The 15,377-nt window shown below is 42.6% G+C and overlaps 1 protein-coding gene across 3 annotated transcripts in view; it reads right to left on the bottom strand.

Moving 5' to 3' along the window:
* LOC149306009 (C-Maf-inducing protein) overlaps positions 1-15,377 on the bottom strand; it is a 117,557-nt gene that overhangs the window by 73,192 nt on the left and 28,988 nt on the right. The window lies entirely within an intron of this gene.

Below are 15,377 nucleotides of genomic sequence, written 5' to 3'. Positions count from 1 at the left end.
TTTTGACATTTTGGCTGACCAGCCCCTATTCTAAGCACTGAGGAGTCATGTCTATGATTCCCAAAGCAGCTTAATTGTCTAGAAATCTCTTTTAAAATAGGCAAGTTTGGGTTTCCTAGGCTCTGCAACTTTCATTTTGCCCCAGGGATCATGTTCTCCAGCTCCGGGGAAGACCACTGCCAGCCACAGCCTTAGAGTTACCCGGCAAAAAAGAGTCGAGAGGAGGCAATTTTCCCTGCCCTGAGTACGTGCGCGGCATGTCCATGCCCACACTAAATGGGTACACAAAGAAGAACAGGCCTCAAAGGCGAGGAAAAGGTTGGCCACCAAATACCACTCTTAGACAAACATTGCCAGAAATGCACAAAGGATCAAGCTTACTATTAATCCAGTAAATACAGTTAAGCTGTGATGCCACCCTGCCCAAACCTCGCTCTGTTAACGTCATCAGTGCAGGGTGAGTGAAACTAAACTCTGCGGGAATGCAAAGCAGCATCACTGCAAAGGCCCTGGGGTTTTTTCTCAGCACCCATTCAATCTGGACCCTTGAAAAATAACTGCTTGTGGGGGGGCATGAGAAACAGTCTGACGATGCCACGTTTGTCCTCCTATTCACTAACACTGTATATTCTGAACATGTCCTCTGAGAAGTGGACTGTATTCCCAGTGCAGATCTGTCCGATGGTACGGAACCTGCCCTTGGGCAATCATTCCTTGCAATGCAGTTTACTGCTCATGATGTTCCAACTTGAGAAACAGCCTTCAATAACAGCAGCAGTACATATCTCAATCGCTGTTGCACATCATGTGCAGAGTTGGCTTCCCTGCACATCATGTCTCCTATTTTAAAAAAAATTGCTAGCAGGTGTACAGACCAAAATTACTGTTGTGCATCCCCTGCATAATTGGGTTAATTGTGCGTCGTGTTCCGTGTTCGAAAGCACACGAAAGCAGCCCAGATTGCAATCGCTCCTGCACATCCTGAACCCATAGGAAAGAACAGAGAGCCATGCAAGAGCTGAATCATTGTTGCTCATCATCTGAGCAAACTGTGTGAAAACCTCAAACGCATCACGGCTCTATGCTCCACATCCCCGGATGTACAAATGTACATACTCAAACTTTCTGCCTTTTCCTGGAATGGGAAACAAATGTGCAGGATTTGCACCAGGAGTAGGGCTGGGAAGATATTTATGAATATCCCAAAATGGTTGAAAAATACATTTTTTCAAGTGTGGAGAAACCCTGATGAGAATAATCTCGGACTGATAATAATGTCCATGGTTCAGGACTATTTATGCATGGCTGCTCTGCAAAGAAGACAGCATTTCTGCACAGGAAACAGCCTTTTCAGAGTAGAAAAGTAGTGTCTCCGTGCAGAAATAAAAAGCAGCTTCCTGCACCGAAAATACCAGTGTTTTCTGTGTAAAAACAACTACATGCAAATTTTGCATTGGTGAATTGTAAGAGAAGGTGCCACCGCTCACAATTTGTTGGTTTACCCTCAGTTTATACTTGGCGAGTTCTAGCAAAGAACTAAAATTTACATCCACAAGCCCCCAAAAGATCTGATAACAGAGTTGCAAAGAATCAAATTGCTAAATGACACATCAGCAAAGAGTTATCTGTGTATTCATAAAAAAATGTTTCTATACTGTCCTTCGGTGAGCAAGTTTTGTATTTTAAAAATACAAAACAGCATAAAGTATTAACAGCTGGCAGGGTTTTAAAATACATTAAATGCCTGGTGGAAGGAGGGGTGTCTTAAAAATATTAAGAGAGAAATGTCACTAAAACGATAACCAGACAGAAGGGTCACTTTCATGCACCATCTGTGCTTGGTTTTAGCAAACACACACACACACACACACATTTTGTCATGCAACACACAAAAAAAGTGGGAAGCATTACAGCTTATACCAAGAAGACAGGCTACGGAAAGAGGTCTGATGATCTATCTGGAGCATTGCTGGAAAAGTTACTTTTCTTGGACTGCAATTGACAGAATGCCCCAGCCAGCGTCTGTCATACAGTGCATTCCCACGAACACTTCCTTTTGGGAGCGGCACAGAAATGAAATCAATACATTGGCCCTCTGTATCCACAGATTCCTTATCCATGGATTCAAGCATCCACGGCTTTAAAATATTCAAAACAAGTACAAATTCCAAAAAGCAAGCCTTGATTTTGCCATTTTATATAAGGGACGCCATTTCGCAATGCCACTGTATTTGACAGGACTTGAGCATCCATGGATTTTGGTATTGACGGGGTTCCTGGCACCAAATCCCAGCAGATACCAAGAGCCCAATGCATTATCATGACCATTGTTATCACTGTTGTCATCGTTGTTGTTTAAAGGCTCCCCAAATTCTAAAAATATGCAAATTCAAAAAAGCAAACCTTGCTTTTGCTGTTTTTAATAAAGGACACCATTTCACTCTATATCTGTGATGCTTGATAGTGCTTGATCAGTGGTGGCATCCAGCAGTGTTAAATGTGCTACAATAAAGTGCCATTGTATTTAATGGGACTTGAGCATCCATGGATTTTGGTATCCACAGAGGATCCTTTAACCAAACCCCAGCGAATACCAAGGGCCCACTCTAAAATAATAATAGTAGTAGTAGTAGTAGTTTTAGTGGGTTTTCAGGGCTATGTGGCCACGTTCTAGAAGAGTTTATTCCTGATGTTTTGCCAGCATTTGTGGCTGGCATCTTCATTCTCTGAAGATGCCATCCACAGATGCTGGCGAAACATCAGGAATAAACTCTTCTAGAACATGGCCACATAACCCTGAAAACCCACAAAAAACTATGGATGCCAGCCATGAAAGCCTTCGACTTCATAATAATAATAATAATAATAATAATAATAATAATGTTGATGGTGGGCAGGACCAAAGCCAAAGGTGGCCAAGATTAGAGTTGAGGATGGATAGAGCCACCAGTTTTGTCTTACTGCTTCTGCCAGCTGTTTCTCTCCCTCGATCTTTCTCTCCTCGTTCCACAAGGAGCAACCACTGAGAAAGGGTAGGGAAATGTGTGGCTCCTCTATATGGTAGACAGCAATTCCCATCATCCTTGACTCACACAGCCATGCTGTCTAGGACTGATAGGAGTTGATGTCCAACTCTGGCCTTACAGAACAGATGTTTTCGAAGAACCAGACTATGGTTGCCGATTTTTTTCCAGAGCAATCCACTCCAGCTGAGGTTTGCACAGGCTGCTCCACACCCAAACAAAGGATAACTGAATGCACAGATCCCACACTCCGGGCCTAACAAGAGACTCATTTTTCCATTATGAAAGGATGCTCTAGAGAAAACACTGAAAGCAAGATACACATACATACGCACACACATTTTATTCTGCAATTCCTCCCCAAAATAGGATGATTAATTTAAAAAAGCAAGGTAGAGGACATGAAAACACACATGCACACACATTAAAAAAACACCCTTATTTCTTTTCTGTCTGTGTCACTGTGACTTGTAACTATAGAAACCACATCCTGAGCTGCTACTATGGTAACATTGCAGTATCCTTTTGGGGTTTTTTTTTTGTCTACCCCCTCTTTGAAAATAATGATCCAAAAAGACAAAATACGTTTGGACTTTTTTGAGGCAGGAGTAGGGCGACGAGAGAGATGTAGGCAATAATACTATAACCTTTCCCTTATGTGTGTGGCTATGAAAAAGAAACATGAGGCCATAGTTTTTCACAGACACACACACAAAGATGGGGGAATAGATTCAACTTTTTAAATATATTCTGTAAAACTACAATTTATTTATTTATTGGCCTTGAAAGTTAGGTACTGTCCAAATGTCATCATCAATAACAAGAACAAACCACTTTTATAGATCTTTGTGGGTTTTTGGGGCTATGTGGCCATGTCCTAGAAGAGTTTATTGACTGTGTCTATATATATCCCACTCACTTCCATGCCAGCATTCTCTGAAGATGCCAGCCACAGATGTTTCGCCAGCATCTGTGGCTGGCATCTTCAGAGAATGCTGGCATGGAAGTGAGTGGGATATATATAGACACACACACACATATATACTGTATGACCATGGGTTAGGAGGAGGTCATACAGTGTGTGTGTATATGTGTGTGTGTGTGTGTGTGTGTGTATATATATATATATACACCACACTCAACTTTATTAAGAGAAAAGGATGTTTTTCTTGCTGTGGTTAAACTTACTGGAGAGAAATTCTTACAAGTCTCTTGCTAGAGTGAAAACTAGACATGGCTCCTGCAATGGTTGCGCATAGGAGGGAATTTCACAAAGCTGTTTGAAAGTAGCATCTGCAATCATCCGATAATGCAGGTCATCCCTGTTCGTGATCCAAGAAATACAGTAGCACCAAGCCTCCATTTCGAATCTAGATTGGTGCCCAGACACTATTTGGCACACGGATCCAGCTAGTGGACCTCGGAGCTGTGTCAAAACAACAAATCAGACCTCAAAATACTCAAAATATGCTTTGTAAACTGCTTAGTGAGTGCTTAAGTGCACGGATAAGCGGTATAGAAATGTGCTTGCTATTGCTATTGCTATGACTGTATAAAGGAAGGTGAAGAATTAAGACACCCAGTACTTGCCTCCAAAACTATGCCTGTTGCTCTGGGATTCGCAGTAGGGTTTTCTCAAAGAGACTATCAGTAATGGTAGGCTGTTCTGTCCCTTTCCTGAATCATGATCATCATCCAATTTTGGCAAGAATATTTTTTCAAAATTAAAAATTAAACATTTAATTTGAAGAAAACCCTGACACCTCTCCTTTCTCCTCCCACTGAGTGTCATCCCACTCACACCATTTCTTCCACTGAGCTCCAGCATTTTAAAGGGATGCAAGTGAACGCCACAGCATACAGTATTTCTGCCGGAAGGTCGATGTTTGGGGGACGTTTGGTGTCATCCCACCTTAGGATGTCACCTGGCGTGGTCCACATTCCACACACCCCCATAGTGATGCCTCTGGATCAGATGTTTCTGCAGCCTTCAAAGCTTGACCTTTTTCTGCCCCTCCACAAAAAGATGCATTGATCTATGTGGAAAGCTCTCGCATCTTTTAAATGAGACACAGGAGCCCCTGCACTATTTAACCTTTTTTTAAAACCCTGTTTTTCGAAAACAGAAGTGAACTTCTGGCCATTTCCCATTTCGTTTCCTTCTTTTGATGGTATTTTTGGCAGACCATGCGGTGCCTGGAAAGGTACAGAAAATTGGCCTCCAGAAGCATCGCAATTGACCAATTTGGGCAAAATGGGAGCGATACCGGGATGTGAGAAAAAAGATTTGGATGAAATTATTAAGTCTTGCAGACTGAAATACCATTGGAAGGAAAGCTCTTACCCTATATGTTTTATCCTTGTGAAAAGAAATGGCTTTTTATCCAAATGCAATGTTAACAAGGGCTCTCCAGATTATGCTCCTGCCTCTTGCCATTAATGGCTCACAACCTAAATGCCTAATTGTTTTAAATGCCCTCTCCATGGCATACTAAGTTCAAACTTTGGTCATTACGCTTTGCTAATGACTCACAAATTCCTAAACCATGTTGTTCTTGGCGTGTGCTTTCGCATAATTACTTCTTTTTGTGAAAAGGTATTCTGGGTTGCAGAGCTTTCTGGACGTGTGGCAAACGCAGCCTCAGCACTTTCCCCCCTACAAAAAGCCATAGGTTCCACATTTGGTCCACACCAACAAAAGGGTTTTTAAAATGCTAAATCCATCCTTTTCATTTACGATCCGATCCGTGGAAAACAACAACAGGTGTTCCCAAAGAAGGGAAAGAACAGATGAGCAAGGCAAGATAATGGCAGACCTCTGTAAAGAAGGAAAACTGGAAGGGATCGGCTGGTGGACTATTTCCAAGGTTCACCTTAAGAAAGGACTGTTTTACATTTCACTCTATGCTACAATAGAAATGAATGTTTGTTTTAATATCCCGCATGCCTCTTCGGTGCAACATGGTTCTGCTGTGTCAATAACAGTGGCAGATAAGGTGACAGCGCTGTGTTAGTTTTCGGTGTCAGTTTACTACTGGGATCAGCAATTCTAAAGTAAAGAGAGCAAAAGTGGCCTTTTATTTGTAACAAGGGACGGGGGGGGGGGGGGTGTCTTCTCAAAAGCCTGATACTCAAAAGCACTATGTATATTTTGGAAATATCCCCCCGTTAAAAAAATGATTTTGTTGTGGCGGCTGCTGCTGCTTTATTGTCATCCATTTCCGAGAGCCTCTGTCTTGCATTCTTGAGACCTTATGAACATACTGTAAGCTCAGATCCCATTGCGAAACCAGTCCTGCCCAAAGGAAAGGTCCACCATCTCAAAATAAATGGAGTTCAGCAGCTATGCAAGGTTACCTTCTGCTTGGTTCCTGGTAATTTTTCAGGCCTAGATCTAAAACACTAACAGGATATTTGCAGAGGTATGAGTGGATCCCATCTAGCAGGGTGCAAACTATCCCAGGTCCCTGTAAATCACAAATTGACTTGATGGCACACAATAACAAAATCCTCAATGCAGGGTCATACAGTCCAGCCCCATTCTGCCATGCAGGAATACACAACCAAAACACCCTCGACGAATGGCCGTCCAGCCTCTGTTTAAAAGCCTCCAAAGAAGGAGACTCCATCACACTCCAAGGCAGCATCTTCTACTGTCAAAAACTCTTACTGTCAGGAAGTTCTTCCTAATGTGGAGGTGGAATTTCTTTTCCTGTAGTTCATAGACCTTTGACTTGATTCAGCATTGCTTTTGTATTCTTCTGAAAACAAGTGGCCTGTTTTTTCTAGGATGCCAAAAAATTCAAAGCAAGAAGAAAGCTGGACCATTTACCAAACTGCGCTAAGCCACAGCTGACGCAAGACAGGCTGTTTTCAGTGCCTGAATATCTATGCCCTTCCTTTCTTCGTTGTTATTGCAAAAAAAAGGAATTTGCAACTTTTTTTTTGCTTAAAACGGAGACGACCAATGTTATTTTAACGCTTGCATGCTAAGAACATAGTCTGTGCCACTATTCTCGCCAAATAACTTGGATCAAGCAAGCAAGAAAGAAAAAACACCCTTCATCCACTATATTCCTATCGTAAGGCCCTCGTGTAATACGATTCCAGAATCCTGCAAATACCCCATGCTTAACTTTTGGCGCAGGAATAAAGAACAAGGCCATTACCCTGCGGAAAAACAACGGAACGGATTCACTGACTGACAGGTTTATGTTGGATATGCGGTCTGCCTATTTTAAGCAGGGAAGACCTGATCCTACGGGATCCTAAGCAGCGCTCAGCAATGCTCCGTGTCCTCCAGTATCGGAACATGCCATGGTCCCGAGGTTGAAGGACTTGAGCACTGCAGTTGAGGACATGGGTACCGGAGAAGTCTCACCCATAGGGTCGCCATGCGTTGAGGTCAATTTGAGGGATGTTAACAACATAACAACATATCCAGTAGTGTGTGGTAAGTGAGCACACGTACCTAGTAACAGGCTGACATTCCATTCCTGTTGCACTAAAAGGTTGTAAATTGCAACCACAGCCATAATTACAAGCCATAAAACTAGCCCTGTTCCAGCTTGTTGCTGCAAGAAGGAGCTAGTTGCAAAAGCAACTTTTTACAAAGGTAAGCTGCATTCTAGTTACATACTCAGGTGTCTCCAGTTAAAATCATCAGGCATATCCTATATTATATTATGAATTCACCTCACTCAGAAGAAATAAAGCCGAATTGGATATTTTCTCCATATCCTAAATATCCTAAAAGGCATCAGATCACATCTAATCTTGGAAGTTAATCAGGGTAGGCCCTGGTTAGTACCTGGATGAGAGACCGCCAAGGAATAGTAGGTGAGGTAGCCTGTATTTCAGAGGAAATAATTGGCAATACCACTTCTGAATATTCCTAGCCTAAGAAAAACCTACGAAATTCATGGAGTCATCATAATGGGGAGACACAAATATATGAATGGATAACAACGCCTATGACCCCTGACCAGGCTGCTGGGAGTTGGAGTCCAACTACCCCTGCAATGCCACTTTTTCTCCTCCCCTTTGCTGTTTTGAAATTTATAGAAGCCTGATCATTACAGACTGCAAATCTTTTTGACACCGAAGAACAGAAACACTTGGAGAGAAGCGGCAGACAAAGCAGAAGAAAACTCTCCACCGATGAGTCTTTCAGGCCCTGGTGATCTTTAAACAGATCAAACCCCTGCCTAATAAAAGGGAAATCTTTCAAGCTGTCACAGGGAGATCTAGACAGGGAGCCTTAGCCCTCCTCCTCAATAAACAATCACTGGCATTTTGTCCTCTCCTCTCTTATCTAGTTCTACTAACCAATATCTGCACACCCACACAGATCCCCATTTCACGGCAATGCCATTAGCTAAGCAAACTTGCAAAATGAGCCGTGACCTCCCAGTGATGTCCAGGGGAAACCGGCAGGACAGTCATGCTTCCCAAATCCAGGGAAAAGAACAAGCGTAACCTAAATGAGACAATTTAAAGGAGCGAAGATGGGTTTTTCCTTTAGCACAAGTTATCAGCTCTCAGTGGCTGGCATTAAAACCAAAACACAAGGCGCAGGGAGAGTAGGAACTGCTGCTCTGAAGTGAAGCCAAGTAACAAAAACAAGATCGCATTTCGGTCTTGGGGACCGTATCTGCTTGACCCTCGGAGTCGGGATTCAGAGCTCAGCTGCAGCTCTGACGTCCAAAGGTGTCACACAATCTCTCCGACCCAATGGCTGCCAACCATTAATCAGAGAATTCATCTGGTGGAGCATATCTCTCTCAAAACTCCCAAGGCCTGGAGAAGCATCCAGCCAACCTCATCTGCCCCAGGTTCTTGCCTACTGTTTTCTTTCCATCAGGCACAGCAAAACCCGTTCCAAGGGGAATACTCCCACAAGGCAGATAACGGGTCTGATTTGTGAAAGGACACTACCAGGACTACTGCCTTTCCTACAACGCTGGGTTAGGAATCTGTTCATAGGCTTAAACCACTTTTTATTACAGCACCTACATACCTTAAAGGCAACAGATCCTATCTGATCTTGGAAGCTCATCAGGGTCAGCTCCAGCTAGTACAGTCAGCCCTCCATATTCACAGACCTTTTTATCCATGGGTTCAAGCATCCTCAGTTTGAATATATATATATATATATATATATATATATATATATATATTCCAAAAAGCAAAGACTGATTTTACCATTTTATATAAGGGACGCCCTCTTACTGCGCCATTGCATTTAATGGGACCTGAGCATCCACGGATTTTGGTATCCACAGTGGCTCCTGGAACCAAACCCCAGCGGATACCAAGGGCCCACTGTACTTGGATGGAGACCACCAACGTATGCCAGGTGTTGTTGGCTATATTTCAGAGGACTGAACTGGCAACACCACATTTGAGTCCTCCTTGCAAAAGACTGGCTTATTAGAATATGAAGTAGTTTAAGAAACATCAGTTTACAGAACTCTGTAATGAAAAGGGGGAGGATATGAACAGATCTGGCCCAAGAGATTTTGCTGAATGAAATGGAGCAGTCAGAGCATTACTCCAGCCACATAGATCAAGGTACACAATACCTTAAACCAGTCGACTTTTTTAAGGACACAAGGCAAAACATTCCACAATATGCCCTTCCCCATCCACGGCAGTAAAAATACAAGTAACACAACATGAACAGCTAGTAGAGAGAGCCAGTGTGATGTAGTGGTTTGAGCACTGGACTATGACTCTGAAAACCAGGGTTCAACTTCCAGCTCGGCCATGTAAACCCACTGGTTGACTTTGGGCAAGTCACACTCTCTCAGCCTCAGAGGGTGGCAATGGCAAACCCCTTCTGAACAAATCTTGCCAAGAAAACCCCATGATAGGTTCATCTTGGGGTCACCATAAGTCGGAAACAACTAGAGAGGCACACAACAACAACAACAACAAAGAATATTATTTTATTTTATGAATTCACCTCACTCAGAAATATATCCACATTGGATATTTTCTCCACATCCCCACAGACATCAGAAGTGCCTTTACTGCACATGTTGGCTCATACGATTCCACGTATGCTTATGTTTTGGCACATTTAATCTTGGACAGACCGTAAATCATCTGCCATGAGCGCATATCACCACTGTTTGTCTTGCTTTGGGAAGAGGATGTGCTTCAGCGTTATCACTCATTTCATACTCATGGCCAACATTTCAGAACCACACACTCAAAGCACAAAAAAGAAGCAGACATTTCAAAATGCAGAAATGGTGCAAATCGTTTTTCGATTTCCATTCATCAGAAGAGTCGACTCGATTGCTTAAAACAAAATGGATTGCAACCCATGAAACCCTTTGCCATAATAAATTCCTGGCAGGGAAGCCACATTGGTATGTTGCAGCAAAACAGTCTCTAGATTCAAACTCCTGAGAATGCATTCAAGATTATGGCTGCTATATAAGTATTCATCATCTGAAAACAAAGCAATGTTGTTTCCGGCTTCTGAAATATTGTTGCAATGTTTAAATTAGTAAATTTAAAGATATCAGGAAGATCAATCAATCAATCACAACTAATCCATCAAAAAGACAATATTTTTTTACAATTTAGGCTGCAGCCCTACTAGATTGCCATAATCCCTTGTGGAATTTCACTAATAAACCTGTTTTGATGGGGCAGAAGTGGATAGGAGGGAGGTCAAAGAACTACTATGGTGGCTAGTTAAAAGTAACACACCTTGAACGATAACAGGCATTTGAAAATCTAAGCCTATAAATCTTTGCTTGTGGTACGAACGCCATGCAATTTGGTTTTCAGAAGTAGATCTGCCAGTGCAGCCAACACAAACCACTGAATCACTGAATTTGAACTCCAAATCCATAATTACACGCGATCCCAAATTTGGACCTTTGATAGGGCTTGTTTATTTGTCTGCTGCTCCAGATCCATTTGAGTCCTTGCTGTAGAACAAATCCTTGGTTGGGTTTTGACCCATCTAGGCTGATGAATGAAGTGCCCCAGATTCCAGTAATGGATAGAATGGGGCTGAGGAAATGCAGCCCTTCACAAGTCCATTTAAAAAATAACTACCTGGAATTAGACTTTAACTTCTGCCAAGACTCAGAGACAGCAAAGGAAACTGGACCCGATAGAAGGCCCCTTCCAGCATTGGTTTACCTTGAGCCAACTGGCTTACCTGGTACTTGCAGCAAACATCATGAAGTTGCTCTTAAGAATTTCCTAAGGCTATATTGGCAACATTTTAGGAAGTGTAACTTTACAACTCCCAGATCCAAGCCAAGGATATCTGGGGCTGCCTTTAGACCCGCTTATATCTAGCAGACGGTCATCCAAACTTCTCCGTCTCACTTCCCATGAAATAAGAAGGCTGGATGAGGGAAAACCGACTCAGTCTGAATCCAGAGAAAACGGAGGTGCTCGTGATAGGTTCTCCTGGCCCGGGGATGGCGGTGGTTCCACCTGTCCTGAACGGGATCACGCTTCCTGTGAAGGACTCGGTACGCAGTCTGGGGGTGCTCCTTGATTCGTCGCTCCACCTTACATCACAGGTGGATGCGACGGTCAGGAGCACCTGTTATCAGCTTCGGCTGATATTCCAGCTGCGTCCCTACCTGGGCCGGAAGGACCTTGAAACGGTAGTACATGCTCTGGTAACCTCTCGTTTGGATTTCTGCAACACGCTCTACATGGGGCAACCCTTGTACCATACCCAGAAGCTACAATTAGTGCAGAATATGGCAGCCAGACTGGTTACTGGCATACCCAGAGCCAGTCATATAACACCAGTGCTTAAAGATCTGCACTGGCTGCCTATTCGCTTCCGGGCGCAATACAAGGTGTTGGTTATTACCTATAAAGCCCTAAATGGCTTGGGCCCAGGATACCTCGAGGACCGCCTCTCCCCATACAATCCGCCCCACACTCTCAGAACATCTGGGCAGCAGCTATTGAGGGTTCCAGGGGCCAGACTAGCCTCTACTTCTAAGAGGACTTTCTCCATCTTGGCCCCTACCCTTTGGAATTCCCTGCCCATTGAGCTCCGCTCGGCCACCTCCCTGGCCCAGTTCAAAAAGGGGCTGAAGACCTTTTTATTTAAACAAGCATTCCCTGATGCAAGCCCCGACTAACTTCTCCCTCCCCTCTACGTCAGCAGTGGCAAGCTGGCTGGAATGTTTTTATTGTATTTTGTTGATGTATACGGTAATTTTATGTATTTTATGAATGTTGTACACCGCCCTGGGTTTATAGAAGGGCGGTATATAAATAAAATTTTTATTTATTTATTTATTTATTTATTTATTTATTTATTTATTTATCTCAGATTCCGATACTGACACTATAGCCAAAGTTTTTGCACTTCTGCCACCTTGCTAAGCCATTCTACTAGATAATTTATAAGTGTATTTCAATGATTAGTCAAGCCCCACCCATGGAGCTCAGGATACTTTGCAATTTAAAATTTAACACATCCGAAACACAATCCAGTTAAAATACTGTGTGCTAAAGAGCCGCACCCTACGCTGGAGGGCAGGAGGAAACAATAGCTAGAACAAGGTTTGGAAAACGTACAAATGTTGAAACGCACGGGTCAAATTGTGTCACAGGGATTTTGCCTGAGCTGCTAACTTCAAACAAAAATCAGAAATGGCAATCTTGCCAAGAAGAAGCAATAATCCTTTTTGGGGGGGATGGGGAAAAAACCCAAAGCTGGGCAGCAACTCCAAGTTTGCACAGCTAACACTCAGAGATATTGTAAACAACATTTAGTACAGGGGTGGGCAATTGTAGATGAGTAGAGAGCAAACAAACCCCAGCGGATCCCAAGGGCTTTTAAAATGAGTGGAGAAAAGACAGCCGTACTGCAGCCTATGGCCACTGTGAAGAGGGCTAAGACAGCCGCTCTCGTTTCTCCTTTTTGGCTCCCATAATGCCAAGTGGGAGGCTCGCACAAACAAGAGGAGGAAGTTGAGGGATATGATACGCTCCGTGCAACAGGAAAGAAAAGGCTGTGAATCATTCAGATTTGCAAGAGCGTGTCTTCAGCACAACTTCCAGAAACAGGAAATAAAAACTGCACATCAAAGAATGCGATTGGAAACCACCATGGAGTACTCTTTAGACCAAAGTGGGCAAAGAGATTTATTAGCAGGAGCTGCTGCTTTCTCCATTTTACCTCTCTCTGTTAAGTTTAAAGTGAAGCAAAAACAAGTATCAACAAGACAATTCCCTGAGTTATCTTTGTGGCCGGTCACTAGCGGTCATTCCATACACATTATTCTCCCATTAGCCATCCGTATCCATGGTAAAAAGAAAGCTACAGATACGCCTGCCTTTATAATGAATGTAGTGTATGCAAACATATCGCTGAATTTATTTTACTACAGCAGATTTAATGTTTTTTTTTGGGGGAGGATACTGTATTTTTTTGGGTACGTTTTGAAAACATCATAAGCAATAGCCCTAAGACATGTAACGGCAATGTGCTAGCTAGGGCATTGCTTCTCAGGGGTCATCCATAAATTGTTTTTAGTGCAACTACGTGAATAACCTCACTCACACAATCCAGATTTGTTGTTCACACTATGGAGCCACATCTATACGCATCTCTGAGAGTTTGGTTGCTTACATCTTCGAATAAAGATGATGCCGATGATGCAAATGTATCTGAAGCATGTTCAAGGCGTGCGGAGTTTTATCTCGGTTTATCTTGGGTCTATTCGCATCGGTTATTCATACAGTCAAGAATGTGAATAAAACTCAGGGGGATATCGACATCAATTATCCTGGATTAAGTAGGTTTTCTGGCAGCAGCACCCCAAAACTTAATCGGATACATTAGAAATGCATGTGAACAACGTAACATTCAACCCAGATTCTACCTGGATTATTTTTTATCATCCGAATAACTCCTCAGTGTGTGATATGGGGAACCAACAACTTTTGTTCTCCAATGACCAGCATTAAATTTGTGCCCACTGAGTGCAATTCTCTCTTTCTTTCCTGGAAACATGTCAGGACTAACCGATATTTTGAGTAGCACCGCTTAGACTATCCACTTAGAAAACTAGTACGGCATTTTCTTAAAACCTTCATTCTAGTCATTGCACAACATGAAACACGAAACAAAATAAAAAGATTGGGTAACTTACATCTGTTTACTGATTTACTAGCAATTCTGTTAGTCAGTCTTGCCTAATTTCTTTCAAGTCAATCATTAAAGGAAACCACAACCTTTTGGTCTTGAAGATAAGGCCATGGCCTGTGAAAATGGAGAACCGAGAAGATGCCTCTAAGACCTGGATGAGTTTTCTTGGGTACAAGAAATAAAGTTTTAACGTTCTTTATCCCTGCCAATGGAGCACTAAAAGCAGAATTATATAAAACATATTGCAATTAGAGATTGTAATGATCAGAGTCCACAATTCATACCTGTGTTGTGCAAAACCTAATATGTTGCTACCTATACTTTCTGTCATATGGTCTTATGAAGGTGTTAACTGGGTATCAGCAACTTCCTTTCCTAGAAAGAAGGTACATATGGACATATGAAGCTGCCTTAAGTCATTAGTCTATCTGAACCAATATCGTCTACTCTGATTAGCAAAAGCCCTTCAAGGAATAAGGCCGAAGGACTTCACATCTGCCCATCCTATCAAATCTTCATTGGTGATTCTGGAGTTTGAATCTAGAGACTTTATGCATGGAATAGATCCCCACAACATGTTGCACACTTGTCTGGTGTTCCACCAGCCCTTCACTGTCAAGTGAAAATGCAGGACTCCAAAAAATGCAGTGACTGCATCTCTTTTTTGGTAATTGCCACAAAAGACGTCAGGCACTGAACCAAGGAAGTTCTGTACTGTAATTTAGGAAGGGTGTAGAGCGAAACTGGGTGTTGCATTATTAAATCCTCGCTGATACTGACCTATTTTCCTACTGCCTCTATTCTATATGTAATGTCTGCAGCAAAGAAATTAGTTTCTTCTTGCAAAAAACCCCCACACTTCCTCCAGAAACCAGGGTGAGCCGAAGCACCAACTGACAATAGATGCCTCAATTTCCAACTTAGACACAACACAGAACAACATGTGCCAATGCCAGCACTGCCCTGCCTCTGAACACTCTCCGTGCGCATGGACAAAACATAACTCTCTGAAGATGTCAGCCACAGATGCAGGCGAAACGTCAGGAATAAACTTTTCTAGAACATGGCCAAATAGCTCGAAAAACACAAAAAACCTAAACATAACTCTCTTTTTTAAAAGTGACTCCTCTGGCCAATCATGGAGTTTTCTTGGGAAGATTTGTTCAGAGGAGGTTTGCCTTTGCCTTCCCTGGAGGCTG

This window comes from Sceloporus occidentalis, unplaced genomic scaffold (genome assembly GCF_023333645.1).
Source record: "Sceloporus occidentalis isolate IW3139 unplaced genomic scaffold, rSceOcc1.0.p SCAF_10, whole genome shotgun sequence".
In the NCBI taxonomy this organism is placed as follows: Eukaryota; Metazoa; Chordata; class Lepidosauria; order Squamata; family Phrynosomatidae; genus Sceloporus; species Sceloporus occidentalis.
The sequence above is the reverse complement of the archived record's forward strand: the minus strand, read 5'-3'. Positions and strand labels throughout refer to the sequence as shown.